We start from the raw sequence: 7,231 nt of genomic DNA on the forward strand, positions 1-7,231 counted from the left end.
TTATTAAATATTCCTTCCTATTTTGAAATATGACAATTATTCTTCGACTTATTTTGGTGCATAAAAATTATTATCTTTTTTAGATTTTATTTCAAATAAATAGCACTATCATTTTTTGATATATTGATATATTTTCAACTTAAAATGAAAATATATAAAACTATAAGTATTTATTTTCTAGATGGAAATAATTTAAATTTTTTATGAAAATCTAAAATTTATCTTTCTGTATAAATTTTTAAAATTGAATTTCTCACTATAATGTCATACTAGGTCTCAGTGTATTAGACCCACAATTTTAGCAGTGCCTTGAGGCTAAAAATTTCCTTGGTCAGCGTAGATTCCCACCAAGTACAAGCTAAGTTAACATTTTGAACTTTGGTTTTGTTCTAGCAGAGTCTTTAAGTCATCTTTGTGTGCTGCTGGGTTTTGGGTGGTATGTGAGCTGGGGTCTCCTTTTGATTGGCTGCACTACTTTTATCTATAAATAAAATTTTATTTAAAATTTTTAAAACAATTTAAGAATTTATTTAAACATTATGCCGTCTCATGCTAATGCCATTGAAGAAAACGTTTGGTGGGGTTGCCGGGCCTGAGTTTGCAATCACTTTATCCTGGCTTAAAATCATCCAAATAACACGTTAATCCAGTGCTAGGGTTTGCAATTATATAATAATTATTATTATTCTATTGGAAGTTAAAACCAGCTGCTGGGTTTTGAGCAAGTCAAATCTTGCCAACAGAACTTGATAACAGTTTGTTATTTCCGCTTCTATTTCTGTTAGGAACAAGCCTGCTCTTACTACAATGCAAACAGCAGACGCCTGCTCTTTGTTGCAAAAGAGGCGCCCAAATAACTATTTGCTCTTTAAATTCGACGCAATCCAGACAATCTTTGTGCAGGAGCATCTAACCCTTAATTCCGCCTCCTCCTCCCTCTCGCTCTCCCTCTCTCTCTCTCTCTCTCTCTCTCTCTCTCTCTCTCTCTCTCCTAAGTTCTTCGAACTGGTCTTAGAACCTTTGATCTCTATCAAGTTCTTCGAACCGGTCTTAGAACCTTTGATTCTGCAATCTCTTCTTCAATGGTGAGGGTCCTATCTATAATTTCGACGTTCTATCCTTTCAATTTCTTTCTCAAAAAATAACATCTTTTTCTGATAATTGTGTTTTATTCAACGAAAGAAGAAATGATGTTGTTTTCACAGCAAAAACAAGCTTTTTTTTTTTACAGGTGTTTTGTTTAAATGAAAACTAATTATTGCAACTTTTTTATCTTAATCAAATCTTTGCTGATTCTGATCGGACTAACCATGTTATTTTTTTGTAAAGTAATGACTTATTAAGTTATTTCTGATGAATTTGGAATAATTATTTTGATTCTTGAGGGAAGAAATTATTTAGATCCGAACAAAAAAGTATAATTGATTTTTGGGCCATTTTGTCCATGTATCTTTTATAAAATTGTAGTCTCGTCAAGATCTCAGATGAGAAAAGGTCGACCAACCAGGTTATGTTCGCCGACAGCTAACTTGGGCCTGTTAATAGTTAGATCTGGTCGTTGCCAGTGCCCTGTTGGCTTGATAGCGATCAGATCTAGCACTAAATTGGTGCGTTGGTGGCATCTGGGCACTATATAGCTGTTTTTTCTTCTTTTTTTTTTCCTAATAGTGTGCCCTCTATTGGGTTCCATGAATAATTCCATTGTTAATCTGAGACGTGACGTTATGGCAGATCTTTTTCCGCTTCCTAATTGACATTATTGTGGGGGTTCTAACTTACCCGGTAACAAATATTGAGTTTTTTTTATTTATCATTTTTATATTATATTTTGGGCAGTATATAACTTGTAATTGATAGATTACTTATTAGATTTCATAATTTTTTTAAATATAGATTTTGTTGGATTACTTATTAGATTTCATAATTTTTTTAAAAATAGATTTTATTGGAATGCATTGTTTTCATTCTATTAATAAATTGCATGTAATTTACACTCAAGCATTGCATTTATTAGTTAATGCATAATTTTTTATTTAAAGAGTATAATTTAATTTTTTTGAAAAAAGATAAATAAATAAATAAATTTTCATGTTATTTAACTAAGTTAAATTAATGATTGAATTAAGGTAATGATTGTCAACCCGTTGGGATGAAAATATATTTTTTGTTCAATTGAAAGCAGTCCACACACAACCATCCTAATGACCAGTGGCCTGGCTTTCCATTGTTCGAGGGTCTCCATGCCTATATCCCTTTCTTTCTTTTTTTCCTTTCCCCCCTTTTTTGTTTTTTTATTATGCAATAATAAAAAATAAAGTTTTTTTAAATTTTTTATTTATATTTTTATTTATATTATTATTTATTTTTTTAATTATATTCTTACTTATATGTTTTAAATTTTTATAAATTTTATCTTTTTCATATTTCTAAAAACCATCAATCATTTTTTTTAATTATGTAGATTCTATCTTTCATTTGTCATGTTAATCTTTTATCCTGTTATATAAATTTTATTTTTAATAATTTTAGTGTCTCAAAATTAAAAAATTATTATGTAATTTTCAAATATAAGTTCTAATGTTATATTATTGGTTATTAGTTAAAATTTTATCAATATATAATTTTTTTATTAATCTTAATTACATAAGAAGAAATTATTTTGAGTATATTTTTTTAATATACTTTACCTTTTATATGTAGTTAAAAGAAAATTATCTAGAGTATTTAATATTTAAACCATCTTAATTATATAAAAAGAAATTATTAATTCTGTATATCGTATTTAATTATTTTTATTTTATGTATTATAATTTAATATTTAATATTTTTAATTTAAATAAAAATAAAATAAAAATATTGTATGTTGACTGTATTGATTTTTTAGTTGTTATATTGAAAAAGACAAGACTTTAGAATAAAATGAATGAATTTCTTGTAGATAATTTAATCGTTTATATTAAGAAAGACATTACTATGGTCTAACAAAATTTTTCTAAAAGAATATTATAAGTTTTTTTATTTATATATTATATAAAATTATTATTTATTATGAATTTTTTTATTATTAATGGTTAAATTTAATATATTAATTTTAAAAATTTTTAGTCTTTATTCTTCCTCATTTTTGACCTCCCAATAAAAATTAGTTAATTCTACCTTTGCTAATGAACTACCAACCAAAATTTTTTAAATGTTCTAAAAATATTCATTATAGTTACTATTAAACTGCTATATATATATATATATATGTTATATAATGTGTGTGGGGGGGGGGGGACGGGGACGGAGTGTCCTTTTGCAAGAAAATATATTATAAATAATTTTTAATGAGCTTCTAAAATAATTTTTTTAAATTATTAATATAAATAAAAAATAATAAAATGATTTTATAAATTCATTTAATTTTATCTTAACTTTTAAAATTTTCCTTTTTAAGTTTCTTCACACCTTTTTCCATCTCTTTCTTTTTTTTTCCTCTTCTCTTTTGTCTTTTCATTGTGAAATCACAAAGAAGTAAAGCATTTTTTTTATCTTTTTTTCAAATTATATATTTTTTTAATTCTATTCGATTTGATTATATGTTTTAAGCTTTAATAGATTTCCCTCTCCAAATTTCTATGAATCATCAAGTATATTTTTTTTTCTTTTTTGTTATGTAGTTCTATCTTTTACTTGTCATATTTTTTTTATTATGTGTTTTCAATGATTTTAGTATTTAAAAATTAAAAAATTATTATATAATTTTCAAATATGCTTTGTAACATTGCATTATTTGTTATTGTTTAAAATTTCACTATTTTATCATTTTTTGATGAATTTATTTTTTTATATGCTTTATGTTTTATATTTAGTTGAAAGTAAATTATCTTTGATTGTTTTGTCTTTAAACAATATTGATTATACAAAAGAAAATTATTAATCTTGTATGTCATATTTAATTATTTATATTTTATGCATTATTTCTCTCCTTCTTTAATCCTCCAATAAAATTAACTAATTCTATCCCTCTATATATATATATATATATATATATATATATATATATATTCTCAGCGTGCTAGTTACACTTTGTTATTAGTATTATTTCGAATTTTGTTTTAGTAGTAGCAACAGAAGGCTCAAGTTTTTTAATTTATAGACATTAGAGCATGCAATTATTTTTTTTCTATTCATATATTCTTTTTATGGATTTTATTTCCATATTAAGTCTCCAGTTTACTGGATGGTCCTTAAACAAATAAACAACCACGGACCAACAATAAAAATGAGGATTTAATATTTTTTTTTTGGAAAGCAATGAATTAATTGATTTTAATATACTGTATAGCAAAACACCATGGCAAAAACCCAGCACTTGTGAGTCAGGCTGCCCTTTACAGAACCTCCGATCGGCCATTACGAAGTGATATCGCTACCATACACCAAATTCAAATCACACACCAAGACTTAGCAACACAATTTCCTCTACACGGCTTCGATCGAGATACAGCCTAAACCCAGCCAGACAAACACACCACAGCTATGCATCAACTTGACAGATAGAAGTATCAGATCAGCAGAAGCAGAGTACTGCAACTAGGGATATGTAATTGGTTATCAACTTATCTCATATCCGGATTTATATCCATAAGTGTCCGACTCTATTACATAGGGTTCGGGGTACTCTATATTTGGGTTTGAGATGAGTATGGACAAGAATTTTGTTACTCATCTTGAGTTGGATATTACTCTTTAAATATCCGATAACCAAACTCAATTATATATTTATGCTTCCAAGGGGATTGTGGGGATCAAACTTGGGCAATGCAATTGGACAACCAAGAGCATGGCCAATTTAACCAAATCTTCTTTTTAATGCCATATGATTAGAAGTTATATTCATTGTTTTCTCACATAACCAAAGAAATATATATTGTTTTTTTTTTCTCAAACCCTAACACAACCCTTTTTACAGCTTTACTTCCTTCCTTCCTTTCTCCTCCTGGTGGGCACACTTTTTTATTTTTTTGAAAATTGGGTAATTTATTGATCCATTGGAATGAGAGAGTTCCCTAAAACTATACAATAGCAATCGGATTTTAAAATGCTATGTTATAATAGCAGCTCAAAATCCTTGTTCATCATCTCAGCATCACATTTGTACTTAAATTCTAAAAAGTATGTAGTTTTCCAACATCCTGAGGGACTCATCATTGGAGCTCCAAAGCAAACCAGTAAGAAAAACAAAGGATAACAGAGGGCAAACTTAGGCTAACAAGCCTTAGATTCTTAGGGACAAACACCTTCACCTTTGACCCCATTAGGATTCATCGTCCTATCCCATAAAAAGTGTTTCAGAAATCGAAGTTGATGTGAACACTTAAATACTCAATCTCACTTTAATACACAATTGATGTTGGATTCGTGACTCTCATCTAAGACTGTGACACTTAGCATGTCAGTATCCCAGCAACTCCTTATTTTGCCAACCTGTCAGCATCTTGATTCCCTTACCTTAAGGTATGGTTGATCAGGCATTTTTTTACCTCGTGTTTCAAACCTTCAATTTGTAGTAATTATTTTCTCATCCGACAAGGGGCTTTGTCTGAATTTTGCACCTAGTTCCTTTCATTTACTAAGTCACTTTCAATTATGAATGCATGAGAACTAACGTATTGTGAAGCTACAAAAACTAGAAGCCCTTCTTTGATCGCAAGCAAGTCAATGAGGTTTGAATCATCTACCCCAATGGAATTTGAAACGATGGCCAAAGGTCCCCTCATGCATGTACCTGAACATCCCCTTCCCTTCTAATTCTAGCATTTCTCGAGCATCCATGCACTGAGGCATCAACATTAAATTTAAAGCATGCTTCACCTGGTTGGCACACTTTGCTCTTCCTTTCCTTTTTTTGGTGATCTTTCTCTTTTCTTCTCCTTGTTTTCTTTCCACTCTTCATTCAACTTCTCCTCTTCACTCTTGGAAAGTATTTTCCCATTATAAACCATACCATTTTCATATAACCATATAAACCAAACAATGACAAAGAAAGCAATCCTTCATACCTTATCTCTCCTTTTGCAAGTCTTGATGATGTTCCACACCATCAAGAAATAAATTACCTCCCTCAAGATTGTCTAAGTGAGCCTTTACAAATTGCACCATAATGACTAGATTTTCCAAGTTTCAAAACATGTAAAGAATAAATGATTTGCCATTTCAACCTCTTTATGGAAAAGAGCACAAATGGTCAAGTTGCTACACAACAACCCTCTTCTCACTAACTCATTTTTTATGGAGATTTTACCTTTAAGTACCTACCAATAAAACACTTAGACTTCAGAAGAGAAAAATCAATCCATATTGATTTTCGTAAGTCCTTGTTTTCCCCATTCTTATCCTCCACAATTATGTAGAAAGAATTTGCCAAATACACACCACCAATAGACCATTTCCATATGAGTTTGTGTTGCAAGACTTTTATAAGGAAGGTATCTCGAGGAGCCTGTTGCCATTGTATCAATTGGCTAGCTTTACAATCAAAAGTTCTCCTTCTTAGCATCATTCCCCCATGACCCCGACTTGTTTAGAGTGTCAACCTTGTTAATCGCAAGCGTGAAAATACATTGAAAGGCAATATGGAGTATCACTCCATCAATCCACTCCTCCTGCCACCTCAGTGAGATGTTACTACTATTACCAGCTACAAATCCCATCCCTACAAACACAAAACAAAATTAATTGTTAGTTGAGAATAAAGGGCTCGATATGTTTTAATATGCTGATACAAAAGGATCGGGCATACCCTTCTAATACACCTACAAGGGCTAAACAAAAGATCTTGACCCTCCAATACAAACCTGACCTTTGTGCGACCGTTTTTGTATGGAATCAAAGTCAAAAGGTTTCCACCATTATGAATGTCCATAGGTTGTTGAGTTCCTCTCCATATCGAAGGTTCATAATCTTAAGCCCCCTATAACCTTTATGCATATGTCATGGATTCCACATTAGTAAGCGATGGGGTAAATCTTGAATATATAAAAAAGGACTTTCTTTCACCTACCAAGTATGTTTTTTAAGTTGAAAATGTGCACCCGTAACAAGTAGTATTAGAATAAATTCAAATCTTCACTTTTGTAAGATTTCTATGAGAGATGCATAGGGGTTAAGGTAAATTTGGATCGGCAAAGAATCCTTCTTCTCTATGGGTAAAGACCCTTACCTCAGCATCACCTCATAAATTTCATCA

At 30.0% G+C, this 7,231-nt stretch overlaps 1 long non-coding RNA gene across 1 annotated transcript; it reads left to right on the forward strand.

The window, feature by feature from the left end:
* The first annotated feature begins 914 nt into the window (after positions 1 to 914).
* LOC110415579 (uncharacterized) lies at positions 915 to 4,875 on the forward strand. The gene is made up of 2 exons (XR_002445104.2): positions 915 to 1,085; positions 4,328 to 4,875. It is a non-coding gene; the product is annotated as an uncharacterized LOC110415579 (long non-coding RNA).
* Positions 4,876 to 7,231: the final 2,356 nt, after the last annotated feature.

Source organism: Theobroma umbraticum, unplaced genomic scaffold (assembly GCF_002168275.2).
Source record: "Theobroma umbraticum cultivar Fairchild unplaced genomic scaffold, ASM216827v3 scaffold_147.0, whole genome shotgun sequence".
In the NCBI taxonomy this organism is placed as follows: Eukaryota; Viridiplantae; Streptophyta; class Magnoliopsida; order Malvales; family Malvaceae; genus Theobroma; species Theobroma umbraticum.